The 16,887-nt window shown below is 43.2% G+C and overlaps 1 protein-coding gene across 1 annotated transcript in view; it reads right to left on the bottom strand.

Moving 5' to 3' along the window:
- SLC2A9 (solute carrier family 2 member 9) overlaps positions 1-14,850 on the bottom strand; it is a 293,866-nt gene extending 279,016 nt beyond the window's left edge. Inside the window, exon 1 of the mRNA XM_066573278.1 lies at positions 14,789-14,850. The gene's annotated coding sequence lies outside the window, so the exon portion shown is untranslated. The remainder of the gene's footprint in view (positions 1-14,788) is intronic.
- Between the last annotated feature and the right edge of the window lie 2,037 nt (positions 14,851-16,887).

Genomic DNA, 16,887 nt, shown 5'->3' with positions numbered 1-16,887 from the left:
ACTACACATAAAGCACATGTCTGGCCACCTGCTCAGACATACAAAACACATCGCCTAACTTCAAGGGTCCTCATGTCTCGCGGTTCCTACACTAATGAGACAACAAGACCCAGAACTCTGCCTGCAAGCAGAGCAATCGCCTTGATAAAGGCAGGCGTGCATTGGAACCTAAGGGCCACCTAAGCCTAGAGATGATACATGATCCAGCAGCACAGGACACAGTTCACACACCAACACACTAGGGTTAGCATGCAAGACAGAACAAGACTGTCTACACCTGATGTCTGGCCACCTGCACAAACACTGGACAAAACACTGTTCACACACATAACACATATACAGGCATGTAGGTTCAACAAACCCTAGATTAAAGGAATACCAGCTTTCCCTTTTGAAGAGGGTGGATATTTATCTGCAAACAGACTGGTGGTGATTGGCTAGCACGTGAACACCACACCCAGCCAGCTCAATCGTTCTACACCTGTGGGGCTGTACTGCTAGAAACCTATGTGGTCCAACAGATCCCAGCCAGCACAACCCTTACAGCATGTCTCCCTTAAAGAGGGGCCTCTGGGGATACAGGTGCCTAACACTGTCATTCTGTGCTGGGTGCTGATTTGTAAACATCAGTTTGCCTGTGTTGGGTTTGATTGGTCAGTGGATAGGTGTCTATCTATCTATCTATCTATTCTATCTCATATCTGTCTATCTATCTATCTATCTAATTAAAAAATAATGTCTTGCAAAACTTAACTGTTAGGTTGTGCGGCTGGACCTGTGGTTCTACATGGAAGGTGTGCTCTTCCATGAGCACACCTTCACAGGTGTGGGTTAATTGAGCTGGCTGGGTGTGGTATTCTCTAGCCAATCCCCCTGGTCTGCTGCACATAAATACCAGCTTCTCTTGCCAGAGATTGCTGGTCATTTTATCCTGTTTATGCATTCTGTGTTAATCCCACTCTGAGTTTGGTGTTATGCATGTCTAGTCTGTAGTGTGTCTTTTACTCTCCCTACCGATGGCCCGGACACCTGTAATTCCCATCTGCATCTTATGCAGACCCCCTCTCCCATTCCCTTTTACAGGTGCAGCCTCCAGACGTTTGTCTTATGTGTGTGTCAGGTGGGTGATGTCAGTATGGTGTCTGACTCTTTTTCCACTTGGTGTGAGGAAACTTGTGCTAGCTATGGGTTATCTGTATGTATGTGAGCTCTGAGTGGGGTTTCTGTGTTGGGTTTCTCTGTCACCCTAGTATTTTGCTTTTATGCATGATGTGTGGTGCATGTCTGTGCAGGTGGACAGATATGTGTGTGAACAGAGTTGTGTTCATTGGCTCTGTGCAGGTGCCAGACAAGGTGTGTGAACAATCCTGTTCTATCCCGCGTGCAAGTTCCTGTGGTGTTATTGTGAACAGCAACATGTTCAGTGTCTGTGTAGTTTTCCAGACACCAGATGTGAACAGTCCGGTTCTGTGAATTGGTGTGAGCTGCATCCTGTCCTGCTATGGATCATTTGCTATCTAGGGATAGGTAGGTCCCTAGGTTCCAGTGCAGGATCATTCTTATCAGAACGATCGCCCTGCTTGCAGGCAGGTTTTCACATGGTGGTTGTCCTGTTAGAGTTAGAATATGTTATGTCTGCCCATGAGTTCAGTATGCAGTCTTACCTTGGTGTTCAGTATGCATTTTCTGTGTGCTTATGGCATTTCTGTGAACACCGCCCTGCGTCCGTGCTGAGGCTTGGTGCCCTGGTGGTGCGCTGACATAACTTTAACAACTTGGAATCATTTTTTAAAAAGTGCTCTAGTCTATGCATCTCTGCTACACACTTCTTATAGTGCCCCTTGGTGTTCTTTTGATTGCCCCTCAGATTGTCCACCTCACATGTCCAGTGCTGGTGGTCTCACATGCTCAGTCCTACCACTTTACTCCTCCTTTACACAGTTATCGTAGTAATTCCTGCTATCATACAGGTCAGCCAGTAAGCATGCACTAGAAGTGGCTTCTTCTTATCAGTACTGGTCACACTAGCTGGCCTTCTGAGAGGATCAAAAAAAAAACTGCAGAGGGGGCCATAACTAGTGTGCAACAACGGTATCTAGACAAAGTTATTTATTTTAAATGAGTCCAATTAAAAACCAATTAAAATTTTGTTCTGTTTTGTGTGAACTAAAAGAGGGAATTAATATTTAATCATGGAATAATCCCTTTAAGTATATTTAACAATGCATTAAATTATCTAGTGGCAAGTAGCCTAGAGCTACATTCTGGATGTTCCTTTCGAGATCCATTGTCCTTGTGACAACAACTCTGCCCTCAATAGCTAAGAGTACGTTTTCATTAACCTAGAGAAAACTTTCTCTGTACAATCATGTGTTAGAGGGTTTACAATACAATTACTGTTGTTGTTGTTTAACCTCTTCAGCGCTACCACAATAGATTTATAGCAACATTTGTTGGGCTTTCTGCAACACCAACGTAAATTTTACAACCTTAATTCTGCTCAAGAACGTAGCTATAAGAGGTGCAGAGATATGAGTCCCACTTGGGCCCTTTGCTACATAAGCGGACAACCCTCCAGGTTGCCACATGAATTCTTCCATCACTGTGCCATTAGGCTGCACCCATTCCATCCTTGGAAGGGTGTCCACAGGCTGCACTGACAATAGATATTTTATGCTGATCCTGGAAAACCCTTTAAAAACTGCTTCTGCTGGCCATCAGATCAACCACAACAGGCCAACACCTGGATTGAGGTGTGACTAACGGCCTTGGTCCTGATTACATCATCGGCCTAATAGGTTCAAGTTTCAACTCCGTGACCACCAATCATGGCCCTCACTGGAAAAGTTTGTTGCTGCAACAAATTATCCGGGGATCTTTCCCATATAGAATCCTTTTTCCCCTCTCATCTTTTGTCATAGTAGAATTAAGGAGAGTAATCCATTACACAGAACACATACATTTAGCAAAAATGAATTCGTTTTTAACTCCTTTATAGAAAAATAGAAAATTGACAGCCTTCCTTATATAAATTGGCTAATAACAGAATCTCCAGCATTTTACATGCTCCTTGCAGTGTCATGCAGTGCCATAGGCTAACATTGCATGTAATATTGCACAATATTTCAATACAATTTTGAATGGAAATGCAATAAGTGTGTACCCTTGTATCACCCCTTGTGTAAAATAAGTTTGGCTGTTTGACACCAGTCAATATGTGTACCGTTTGACCGCTTAAGGGAGAGGCGTAACTTGAAGCTTCTGGGCCCCAATGCAAAACCTGTTAAAGGGCCCCCAACTATACTGCTTTATTCATACTACTAGGCTAACTATATGGAGAAGCAACCGCATGGTTGAGGTGTCAAAAAGCCCACTCACAGTTTCTGAGCAAATTACAGGTACCGAGGAGTGCACCCGAAATGTACTGTGCAGTAAGACTTGAGCGCTGTCATCAATGAGGAGCCAATAAGCTAATACAGAGTTGGCTGCGGTTTGGAAGCTGTTGCTGAGTCAGTATGGGCTATGTGGACGCCAATCCAAAGCTGGAGAGTGACCATCAGGCTAGAGACTGGACTGGTGAAGTTTATAGATACAGTAGAAAGTCCCATGGGCTCTTGAATTTAAGCAAAGTGATCCTTCCTCCTGTTTACTAGTTAAGTAATATCCAATCAGAGCGGTGTATTCGACCTGCGTCTAAGATTCTTGGGTGCAACTTGCACCAGACAGCACACAGACACATGTCCATGTGCTGCCCAATACCCATGAGTAGTGGATATCACCAGTATGATTCTGGTCCATAACATGGATCAAAATAGCACATTCTGTATTTTTTGCACATCATCGACCTGCCTGTGTGTATAGCCTAATTGGTCCATGTGCTGTCCATGAAATACACGGACAACATATGGATGGAGAGTAGACCCGTGTGAAAGAGCCTAGGTGTTGCATTACCTTACTGCTTATTGTAAGTTATAGTTGACCTATGCAAAGTTTAAAGTTCTGCTAGCGTCACAGTTACATCGAAAGTCCCTAAATACTTATAGTATCGCTCTCTAATAAAGACCTCGGGGACATTTGCAAATGGAATTCTGGTGTAGAAAAGTAGGAAATGTTTGCGCATATCCCACTTGTACTAAAACTTTGCAATTTTTCTTTTAAAAAGGGGACGGGGCCTTTCAGGAGGAGGTGTGGCCACCCAGAACTGACGCATTTGTGTAGAATTAATGCCAGAAGTTGGTGCAAAAATTATAGCAGAAATCCACGTCAGCTGCTAGGTGCCATAGATTTCTGAGTGGGTACATGGAGGAGACGAATGTGACTAATATATGAAGAGGCGTGTGCTGGCAGAAATTCTCTAAAGACCGGCATTGGAAATGTTGTTCTTAGTGAATTTACCCCTGTGGCTTGAAACCATACTGCTTTTGCAGAATACTATGTAACTCACACTTTTCATGCTTATAGCCATAGGTAGTTGGGCAGGCTGTGAAAGCTTGTGAAGCAATGGCTGCAAAGATCCATGTAGTGATTGGTACAATCCTGCATGAAGCACTTAAGCAGGGCACCTTCCAGAGGCCCCCTAACTGCACTATAGGACGGGTAAATGCCAACAGTCCAAAACCTAATTCTACTGGAGTTGTTGGAGAATTTCACAGTTCCCAGACTCATTCAAGGGCCAGTGAGGAAAATCGCGATAATCTAAAGCATTGGATTCCAATGCATTCATTTACACGGGCGATTTTTAGCTGCGAGAAAAAAAATCGCAACTGAAAATCGCAAAATCGACGGCGATTTTTAGCCATGATTTTTCCTTGCAGCATCAAAAGATAGGGCATGACCTATTTTTTAACGAAAATTGCAGGGAGCTCCCATAGATTCCTATGGGAGTTGAAAAAAATGGATAGAGTTTACCTGGGTCCAGCGCTCGTTGCAGAAGACAGCTGGCTCTATTTAGCTATTTAAGCTAAATAGAACCATTCTGCTGACTGCCACTGCGGCGTCCTTTTCATGTGATGTGGCCGTGTAAATATGTGGGAATGCCGTGATTTTTTGACGCGATGCGACTTGCATGAAAACGCATCACTTGGGTGAAAGAGGCCTTACGAAGCAAATACAAGTTATCTATTACACTGCAAACGGTTTGCGCCATTCTAGCCAGTAAACCCCCTTACAAGCATACAAGTTTAAATGCCATGAAGCCCTGACCTTATGGCATCTTACAGTAGCACGAACTTTGGTCTTATTGACAACATTGAGAAATTTTTGAGAGTATTTGTGTTGTGATTTTATGGTCTATATGAAAACTTTAACTTACAGCAACTAGTGTAGGTAGAAAGGGAAGAGAGGTTGTACAAGTTGAGCTTGAAATTCTGTGTTCTGGCCTTTTAAATCTAAGCCCATGCACAACATATGTCTGGATCAGCAGGTGGCAGCAGAGAAGAACAACAGGAATACCCAGAAACTATATGCGTGTCTATGTAGTCCGCAGGGTGCATGAAAATGCGACTTTGCAAGAGGACAGCAGGGGATCGCTGAGGAGGCTGAATAACATCTCTTGATTAAATGCTTCAGCTCCTATGAACCCATAACTTTAGTTTATGGGGCTCATAGGAACTGACAGTTCACCTTTAATAAGAAACAGTTATGTTGCAACTCAAAATGAGTCTCAGAGGAGTAAAGAAATGTATTTATAATGTTATCTTTCTTGTTATATAAAAAAGTATTCACAGCAGTAATCACAGTTTGAAAATCAGATAACCTACCTCACATCCCCTTGGATTGCATTTGTTAGATCACATTAGCTGATAATTCCCATCACTAATGTTATTAGCCTTTAATTAAAAGCTCAAGCTACAAATTTACATTAAAGATGTAATAGTCTGCAAATCCTCCATGAAATTGTAGACTAATAACCAAATGTTGTTGTACATAAGAACCATGAGATACTATAGTAATACACGCACAGCAGGCACTTTATACTTTTCTAGTCTATTTCATTTTTGCATGTAAATTTACAGTTTCAATCAATATTATTCAACTGCTGTTACACAAACAAACACTGGGCCAACACGAACGTAACCAGGATACAAACAGGAACCGATTGACAACACACACTCATACTGCATACCTGTACACATAACAGATGTTATAGCTATAAAAGTACGAGGTATTGGTTTCTATATTGGCCAAAATACTTAAGCCCACAAGCCACGATCAAGGCTTCTTGTTGTCTTGCGGGTCCCTACACTAGCAAGACAACTGACCCCAAGCTGCAGGGAGAATGGCATCACCCTACCTAATAAGCAAGGCAATCACTTAATAAAGGTGGCCCCACGCTCGAACCTTAGTCCTGACTGTCCTTCAAGGATTAATACACAGAACTAGAACAGACCGTCACACAGAGCACAATTCACACAGCAACACACTTGGGTTAGCATGCCAGACACACAACCACATAGAACAGGACAGTTCACTCCTCATGTCTAGCCACCTGCACAGACATTCAGAACTTGACACTGTTCACACCATATACACAAAACAGGGCTATCCACACCTAATGTCTGGCCACCTACACAAACACTGGACTAGCCCCTGTTCACACTATCCACAGAACGGGACTGTCCACACCTAATGTCTAGCCACCTACACAGACATATAAAACTTGACACTGTTCACGCCATATACACAAAACAGGGCTATCCACGCCTAATGTCTGGCCACCTGCACAAACACTGGACTAGCTCCTGTTCAAACACATAACACATGTACAGGCATGCAAGACCAACAAACCATAGAGTGAAGGGATAACAGCTTTCACTTGCGGAGGGAGGATATTTATCTGCAACCAGACCGGTGGTGATTGGCTAGCAGAAGAACACCACACCCAGCCAGTTCAATCATTCCACACCTGTGGGGCTGTGCTGCTAGAAACCTATGTGGAAATTACACTTATTTGCCAAATTTACAAACTTTCAGCGGTTTGCAAAAAAGAAAAAAAAATCTAAAAAACAAAAAGAATGTAAATAACTCAAAACAACTACTATAACAAGTGCTTTCTCCAAATTCAACACAAAATGTCACTTTTAATGACTTCTGAAGTCTCTGAATTACGTGACTCAGTGAATAGAGTTCCTCTTAAGAGCGCGTATTAGAAAATCACATGCTGTCTCAAGCACACGTGATGCAAATGTTCAAGGGCTTAATGTGTTGCATCGGGTGTGCTTGAGATAAAACACATCAAATACCTGAATTGGCTAGGGTTTTGTTGAGAGACAAATCAAGAAAATATTCACATGACTACCTGAGAGGGTCCAGATGAACTTCAAATTATTGGACAGCAATTAATAAAACCTCAGGATAGATCATCAATTTCAGATCAGTAGGGGTCTGTCACTGGGGACCTCTATGGATTGGATGTCTTAGATGAGCTCCAAAACCACTTCACTGCATATTTGGCATAGCGTCGTACATTTCATAGCATCTCTGCCTGGTAAAGCAGCTCATTCTAGAGATGAGCGAGCGTACTCGGAAAAGCACTACTCGCTCGAGTAATTTGCTTTATCCGAGTATCGCTGTGCTCGTCCCTGAAGATTCGGGTGCCGCTGCGGCTGACGGGTGAGTCGCAGCGGGGAGCAGGGGAGAGCGGGCGGGAGAGAGGGAGAGAAAGATCTCCACTCCGTTCCTCCCCGCTCTCCCCTGCAGCTCCCCGCTCCGTGCCGGCACCCGAATCTTCAGGGACGAGCACAGCGATACTCGGATAAAGCAAATTACTCGAGCGAGTAGTGCTTTTCCGAGTACGCTCGCTCATCTCTAGCTCATTCCCATTTACTTGGGAAGAGGTAAACTTCTCAACATTTTCCTTTATAAATATAGTTCTCAGACACATGATAAATCACATACAGTATGCATGAATGACTGAATTTGTGCGTAAAACTATATTTATCTACAATACACTCAGGGCAGATGCTGCCACATCACTCACATTGCTGTAGTGGCCCAGTACATGCTTTCCTGGCCCCCTCCATGATGTCATACATGACATGTCTTATGTTGGTGCGCTGTGCAAATCTGTCTAGTCATTCTGTTATATGTATTGCACAGCTGCAGCGTGTAATGGGTTAAGTGTGTGCAGGAGCCTGGGGATTGCCTGTAAATGTATTAATTTATGTCCTGTCACGTGGTATGAGTGAGAGTATAAATAGGAGTGTTTGAGAGTGGTTAAAGGGCCATGTCTTCTGGGAAACTGATCAAGACTGCATGAGGCTACCTTCAACTCTTATGTAGTTAAGGATGAAAGAAGAGGAGAGGTTCCCTGGACTGCCTGATCTACAATGAGAGAGAAGTGAGCTCCAAATTTGGAGAGAGAGCGTGAGAGTAAAGTAAATAGAGTTTTCCCCAAGGCCCAGTGCAGAGGTACTCTTCTTCAATTGTTCACACCTGAGCGTCCTGAAGTCTGGGACCGCCGGGGGGAGGTACTCTTCCTTATTTGTTCATCCCCAAGCGTCCTAAAGTCTGGGACCGCTGGGTGGAGGTACGCATCTTCACTTGTTCACACACGGGCATCCTGAAGCCTGGGATCGTCGTGTGGAGGTACTCCTATTCAAGTCTCTCTAATGCCTGCACGTGGAAGATTGACTACTTTGCCTTGTACTGTTGAAGTTTGTTTAAGTAAAGTTGTTTCAGACCCTGACCATTCCCAGGATCCTGAGGTACGCAATATCTGTCTGCGGCTCATTTATTCTCCGCCGAAGTTCATTTCGGTGTGTATCTGAACGGTGGCATCACCCGTGACAACTACTATCCCTCTTCTACCATTTATTGGGCATCCCTATCCTAGGGGTGTCCAGAAGAGGCCTAACGTTGCCCTGGCAGTGGCTAAGTGCATCCCTCTGGGAGGGAGTGTGGCAAGTGCTGCCGTGACAAGCCAACATCTTACCTTCCCCACTCCTCAACGTATGCCCTGTGTCCGGGGTCACCCTACGGGAAGCTGCATTGCCATCATCCACACTGCAAATATATCACTCACATATTGGACACACACCATACCCACTGGACACCTTAAACATATGTTTTACTTATACATTGGAGATATGCTGTTAACCCCTTAATGATGAAGTCCTTTTTATTTCTTCCATTTTTGTTTTTTCCTCCCCTTTTAAAAAATCATAACTATTAGGTATCCATAGATGTAGCCGCCTGAGGGCTTGTTTTTTGCAGAGAGCCGGCAAATTGGAGGGAAGGGTGAGGGGAACCAGCTTCGCTAAACTGTCTCCCCCCACCCGACGGCATATACGCTCGTGTGAATAAGCCCTTATTTTTAATTTTTCCAAAGATATTTAATTTTTCTAAATTATTTTCTGGTGCCATCTTCTGACAGCCGTAACTTTTATATTTTTCAATCGACATAGTTGTTTAAGGGCTCATTTTTTGTGGTACATCTGTAGTTTCTATCGGTACAATTTTGGAATACATACAACTTTTTAATTGGTTTTTACTACATTTGGTTTTTTTAGAAGGGGTGACCAAAAAAAGCGCAATTCTGGTGTCATTTTTTTCTCTGATGTTCACCGTGTGGGATAAAATAATGGTTACTTTCATAGATCTAACTTTTATGGATGCACAGATACCAAATGTTTTTGAGTTTTATTATTTTCTTATAAACTATGTCAAAAGAGTTTTTTTTTTACTTTTATTTTTTTAAATAATTAAACTAATTGTAGCTTTTTTTAGTCCACAGAGGGGACTAGATCTTGTGTGGTTTGATCGCTCCTGCAGTATGATGTAATGCTGGAACACTACATTATACCGTGATCCGACAGGCAATCTATCAAGCCAAGCCACAGGCAATTGGCAATAACAGCCCTGGGGCCTTTCAGAAGGCCCCTGGCTGCCATGGCAACTGAACAGCAACACGCAATCTCATTGCGTGGGTCAGTGCAGGACCCCTGAACATCAATCAGGGCATTTAAAATGTTAACTTAGCAGCACTGTTGTGTCGGCTTAAGAAACAGCAGTCATCCATATTGTATGGAGCGGGATCGATCCCTGATTCTCCTCCCTGCAAAGCCCGAACCTGCGGGACATAACTATACATCCTGTAGTGTTAAGGGGTTCAATAGCTCTCAGGTCCAGCGTAGGAAATCTTGGCCCTGCCGCTCTGATCTCGGAAGTAGGTGATCTAGGAAAAACCCCTTCAACACTACTAGCATCAATCAAATACTTCACATCACAATGCAAAGACCTACCTTTGTTTTCATATCTGCTGAACATTAGCAAGAAATATCCTGGCAGGACATAAGCATTTCTCGCTAAGACTACCTGATGCTGCTAAGGATACCTTTACATGGAGCAAGTATCGTTCAAATAGTGACTCAGAATAGTTGTTGAAGTGTATGAACAGCAGTCATTCATTGTCAAGAGTGATGATTGTTCATTAGTGGTTTGCTGATATATTGTTCATAGGGGAAATTTCTATGCAAATTTGTTCGCAATTGTTCAAATGTGAACCACTGTGACTTTACAGCAGACGAATTTTAATCAATGGGCGACTATTTTTTAAGTGAACTGAAACAAAGGGACTAGTAAGGGAATTATTGCTTATCACTGTATTGGTGGCCGTGTATACATAGAACGGCTATGGATTGAATTCCCCCTTTCAAGTGATTATTCAGCCGATAGTCGTCCTGTGTAAAGATACATTCAGCCATACACCCACTGACGTCACCCATAGTTACAACAAAGATTTTAAGAAAACTCAATCAGGCCCTCCAGTTTTACTGTCTGGCTGTGCCCTACAGCTGCCTATCATATTATAATTAGAGATGAGCGAGTATACTCAGTAAAGGCAATTGCTCGAGCGAGCATTGCCTTTATCGAGTACCTGCCCGCTCGAGATGAAAGGTTCGGGTGCCGGCGCGGGGGAGTGGTGGGTAGCGGCTGTCAGCAGGAGGGAGCGGGGGGGAGAGAGGGAGGAAGAGATCTCCCCTCCGTTCCGCTCCACTCTCCCCCCCAGCTCCCTGCCTGCCGCCGGCACCCGAACGTTTCATCTCGAGCGGGCAGGTACTCGATAAAGGCAATGCTCGCTCGAGCAGTGCCTTTACCGAGTATACTCGCTCATCCTTAATTATAATGTGTAGTTTATGACTTTACACAAGACTGCAGACAAATTGAATGGCTGTGAATGGTTCATCAAGCACCAGATTTGATTGGCTGAGGCGGTGCTCCTGAACCAATCAGAGCAATCGCTTGCTGGAGGCAGGTATTAAAGCCCCGTCATCAGCAAGAGATGCTCCGTCAGCATTGAGGTCTACACAGAAGCCTGCCGGAGTGCCGCAGTCCAGGGACCCAAACGGCATCTGCTGAGTTAGTATAACACACTTCCCAAAAATAAGACCCTGTGTCTCTTTTGAGGCAAAAATTAATATAAGACAGAGTCTTATTTTCATGGAAACACGGTATTGTTCACTTACGCTCATCTGAATGATTTTTTTGAACGATAAAAGCGCCCTCAGACTTACGTCTGAAGATATCAGTGGGAGATGCTTAGGCGCCTCTACAGGATCCACAAGTGGTTTGAAATGCTTCATTTAGGACAGATGAGTGGAGCTCCCCAGACAACACACATGCTATAATGTCTAGTAAGAGGAATAAACAGTGATTCACAGTAAGAACATCAGGCAGACCAATATGTTGCAAGTGGTGTGCTGGTGTAGAGATGTTTTTCTTGCCTCAATGCCTCGACAAGCTACCACTAAAGTCACCATGCAGAATATTCTACCCTGTTCTTTATGATAATTAGGTGACAGCTGGGCCTTACCATTTAGCACTGTATATTTAGTCTAGGGCTAGAAGGAGGCTTTTTATAGCACGCTTTTCCAATTTTAACTATTGAATGACAGCTATAACTCACAGTATTCCCCTGGACTGCAGCTCTAGATAGTTAAAATTAGCCTAAGGCTAGGGCTACACAAGATTGTTGTATAAGGGTACCTTTACACTACTTTTACACAAGAGAGATAGTTGTTCTTTGAATGGAGGTGGAGCGCACCAGAGATTGTTCTGTCGCTCACCTCCATTCACTGCGAACAGGCAGTCACTCAAATATTGTGCGCATGTAAGGAGGTATGTATGGCTGTTGTTGACTGTTTTGTTATTCATTTGTTTCAGTGAGTTGTAAACTGCTGTGACTTTAAAGACGGGAGAGAACGAGGAGCAGGAAGAAGGGACACAAAGTAGTTAGGCCGCCTGTTCATGGGCATTGTGTTTTCCCGCAACGGATTTCCACCGTGGTAGCCGCCGTCGGAGAACGCTAAAGTCACCGCGATTTTCCGCGATAAACCTATCATTAATCTCCTCCAAATTGTGGCGGATTTCTGCTTGTGTACATCTTGCTGCGCTTTCCATAGTTATCCTATGGAAAGCGTTCATTACATTACCCGCATGTGCATTATCGCCGCGGATAACACAATGATATATCACTCGTGGACAGGAGGCCTTAGTCTGTGCAACTATACTGCAGTGTGAGGAGCTGGGGATGCTTCTCTGTGTCTGTACAGCTATGTTGCAGTGTAAGGAGCTAGGGACGATCCTCTGTGTCTGTGCAGCTATGCTGCAGTGTGTAAAGCTGAGGATATTCCTCTTAAGCCATGCAGTGGAGCATGGAGCAAGGGATACTCCCTGATGTGAGAGAAACTGCGGTGTACAGGAGTAGCCCGAGCTCCTCAACAGGATAGATGTTTCTTTTGGATAAAAGATGAGCTGAATACAAGAATTGGACAGACTTCTGCTTCCTTGTTGCCCTATTTGATTCTGCCCACAACATTGATATGATACAGAACTACCAGAGACTAGATCACTGGTGACTGGGTAAGGACTTTTGAGAAATCCGTTACACAGGCAAAAGAGGATGTAAATTTTAACTCCGGTTACTGGTTAAATATTTTGGAGAAAGCCAATATATGGGTCCTGGACTTTAAAGCAATACCGCTAATGCGGATCCTCTTTGATAGCCAACTGCTACACAATCGTGAGTCACCCCAGAATGTGACTTAAACTGTTTATCTGTTTTCTTTTAACATTTCATTAAAATTTGGTACTGAAAGCATACATGTCAGCTCCTGGATCTTATGTGAGCTATCCTCGGAGCCTCCATGATACCGACACCATCCCAGATCAGCAGGAAAACTCAGAGCCAGATACTAGCCCGCTCACATGCACACACTTCCATAGAGAACAGTATATGTGCACATGTACTGACTGAAGAAAGACCAAGTGCCAACTTCCAGGGGTGATAGCAAGGGAACGAGGAAGCCAGTAAGTATAATAAGTTTATTGTGGACTCCATGTTCCCTGTCTTAGAAACACTATAACTTAGTTTATGGTGCTTATAGGACATAACAGGTAAAAAAAAAGGATATAAATGAAACAATATTTTATATGTAGTAACTAAAGTCACCCCCCTCCGCCCCTTAACTCTAAAAAACATAGGACATAATATAGGAACATCAGTGTGTTGATAAGACAGTTATGTCTCTTGGAATATAATGATGCAAAAACAGAAAAATGTGCTGACGACCGAAGTTAGCCGAGTCTTGGCTGAAGAAAACGTTATTGTGTAATGGAAAGTGAAGCTTTCTTATTATATAGAGTAAACTATTTCTGATTTCAATTATCTGTCGGTGATACATGCTTTCTTTACAGGCTAGCAATCTACTTTGTTCTGTTCATGCAGCTGATGAGCTTGTTGGAATTCTCCGAGCTGCAGGACAAGAGAGAGAGATTTGTGCTACTCTCAATGTCTACATAACTGCAAACAGCAATCAGTGCTTATAAGGCTGGAGCTACATGGTGACTTCGGCCATGATACTGGTTGTATGGGCGAAGATTGCAGTGAAGACTTTAAAAAAAGTTAATGTGGGTAGCATTGCAAGTGCAATTTGCCACAACCATGACACTCAGATTTCAAAAAAATTCAGCAAACCAATTTACAGGGGGTGGACAAAAATATGGAAACACCTTACGAAATGCATGCCTTAAAATCGGGCTTTGCATGTCTTATTGAAATATGATTTATAATCCCATTTTACTTAAGTGGAGGTAATATGACACAGATGCTGCCAGGCAGGAGTGAACATCTGCCTGAGCAACAAGGTTCCATTGGTCAGGGGTTTGAGCCGTCTTCCAAAACCACCCAGAGCAGGGTAAGAGGTGAAGTAAATACAAATTCTTAGCCAAACATGGGTCAAAAGGGCAGCTTAGTGCTAATGATTAAAATCTCATGTATTTTGTACAATGTTTCCATATTTTTTTCCAACCCTTGTATGTGCCTGCCTTAGCCTAAAGAAATCTCTGTTAGGCCAGTTTCAGGCGAGTGTATTATGGCAAAATTTCTGGGTCCATAATACAAATATGTGCCCTGTCCTGGCCGTGGGGATAACTGACCTGAACTGTCACCATCATAGGAATGTATGATGGTGAGGTGACAGTTCAGGTCAGTAGACCCTACGGTGTAGCTGACACACATCCATAGGCACAGAAATGTGGTAGTAAATCGTTCATGGCAACTGCCCTTAGGATGGCTTCACTCTCAGCATTTTCGGCTGAAGTTTTATAAGCCAAAACCACAAGTTGATCTAGCAGTCTTTCCCTTACATTTCCCATTCCTTTGGAATCCACTTTATGCCTAGGGACTTGTTATTCATTTTTATCAGCACATGCCTTGTGAACTTAACATACTAGTATCCCAATTACTGACCATAAAATAATGAAAAAGCAAAGTCATAGAAAGAAATACCTTACTCAGAAGCAGAAGTCTCAGCTTGTGAATGTATGAAGCCGTACAAGGATGTTGCTACACTGCAGTGCCTATTCTTGGCTATGAATCTGGGACACGCCTGACTATATCACACATTCAAAACCTTATACCTTGTGATTGCTCAAAAGGACTTGACATGCCAGTTGAGGTTTTCAAGTATGAAACCTAGATTGTAAGGAACTTAAACATATAGAAGAGGTAAACCAAAAGGAGTTTTCCAGGCAGAACTACTACTAATGACCTCAGGACTAGTTGATTGTCCGTGGTGTGCCGCATGGGATCCTGGCCTATCAGTAGAGCAGGTGGGTGTCCGCTGTCAGTGCCGTTACATACAGAGGTTGGAGCTGTAGCAGCTGCTCCAACCACTCTGTAGTGGTCAGAACTTGAAACTCAAGGTTTAGGTCTCATTGAAATTAATGGGAGCCACACTTGCAAATTCAGGCACCAGACATTACACAGAGGCCATTGCAGCACTACTTCCGGGGCACACTGTACGTTCGTAGTCTGAGACATTACATGCTGCTCTGATTGGTCAGTGCTGCTCATGTAAGCATTGCTGGCCAATCAAAGCAACATTTAATATCTTAGACTATCAATGCACACTATGCATTAGGTAGTCAGAGAATTAGTGTGGCCATCTTGGTTTGTCTGGGACAGGAAGGTCTCTTTAAGGTCCTTCTATATGCGTTGATGATTAATTGAACGTTAGCTGGAACATTGCCTGCCCGATGATTGGCCCCTCTGAATATGCTAGGGATTAGCTGATGAACAAGGATTTGTTCATCTGCTAATTTGATCTTTTATACCAGCATAAAAATAGCCATTTGTTGGCAGCACAGGGAACATGGACCGGTGCTGCCAAGGAATGCACTTTGTATGGGGACAAACTCTCGTTTGTCTCCATACCACTGATCCTCTGCCGGTATCAACAGTAGAACCAGTGCCAACTAATATGCTAATTGTATGGCTTGGAGCTTGTTGAGAAGGGTAGAACATCTTACTAATTACATATTGGAAATTACACGCTGGTAAGTCTTACTTCTATTGTGGGTAAAATGTTTGAAGGGTTTCTAAGATGCTATCCTGGAGTACCTCAAGGAAAATAGCTGTATAACTCCATATCAGCATGGGTTTATGAGACGTAGCTCCTGTCAAACCAACTTGATCAGCCTCTATGAGGAGGTAAGTTCTAGGCTGGACCGAGAAGACTCATTGCATCTTGTGTATCTGAGCTTAAAGCAATTGATACTGTGCCGCATAAAAGGTTGGTATATAAAATAAGAATGCTTGGTCTGGGTGAGAATGTGGGTAAGTGGGTGAGTAACTGGCTCAGTGATAGAAAGTAGAGGGTGGCTATAAATGGTCCCTACCCTGATTGGGATCACCGTTACTAGTGGGGTACCACAGGGGGCAGTACTGGGCCATATTTGATATATGTATTGATGACCTGGTAGAAGGATTGTGCAGTAAGATACCAATATTTGCAGATGAAACAAAACTATGTAAAGATATTAACACAGGAGAGGACACAAGAAGCTTACAAGAGCATCTGGATATGTTGGCTTGGGCTGAAAAGTGGCAAATGAGATTTAAAGATATAAATGATTCCAGGGATCTTGAACTTCATGAAACAACTTCCATATTTTATTAAATTGTGCTCAATACATCGAGGTTGAACTGTGCTCACAGAGGACGCGTTTCGATCTTAACTCAGACCTTAATTACCTGAGGTTTAACACTGATAAATGTAAAGTTATTACACCATTCACCATTACACACTAAATGGCGAAAAAAAGACGCATGGCCATCCAGTTCATCCAGGGGAAGGCAAAAAAACAAACAAACAATAAGGTAGAAGCCATTTTTTCCAAATTAAGGGGAAAAAATTCCTTCCTGACTCCAACATGGCATTCGGAATAATCCCTGAATCAACAACACTTTTGAAGTTATTAATGATTATAACATATAATATTGTATCACTCAAGAAAGGTGTCCAGGCCCCTGTTGAACGCTTTAAGTTTTTAATGCATCTTACAGATGTCTGACGTCGGGTGCCGTTGGTAACAAAAGAGATGTCA

Source organism: Eleutherodactylus coqui, chromosome 7, assembly GCF_035609145.1.
Source record: "Eleutherodactylus coqui strain aEleCoq1 chromosome 7, aEleCoq1.hap1, whole genome shotgun sequence".
Classification (NCBI taxonomy): Eukaryota; Metazoa; Chordata; class Amphibia; order Anura; family Eleutherodactylidae; genus Eleutherodactylus; species Eleutherodactylus coqui.
Note: the sequence above shows the minus strand (reverse complement) of the source record. Positions and strands in the feature narration are given on the sequence as shown.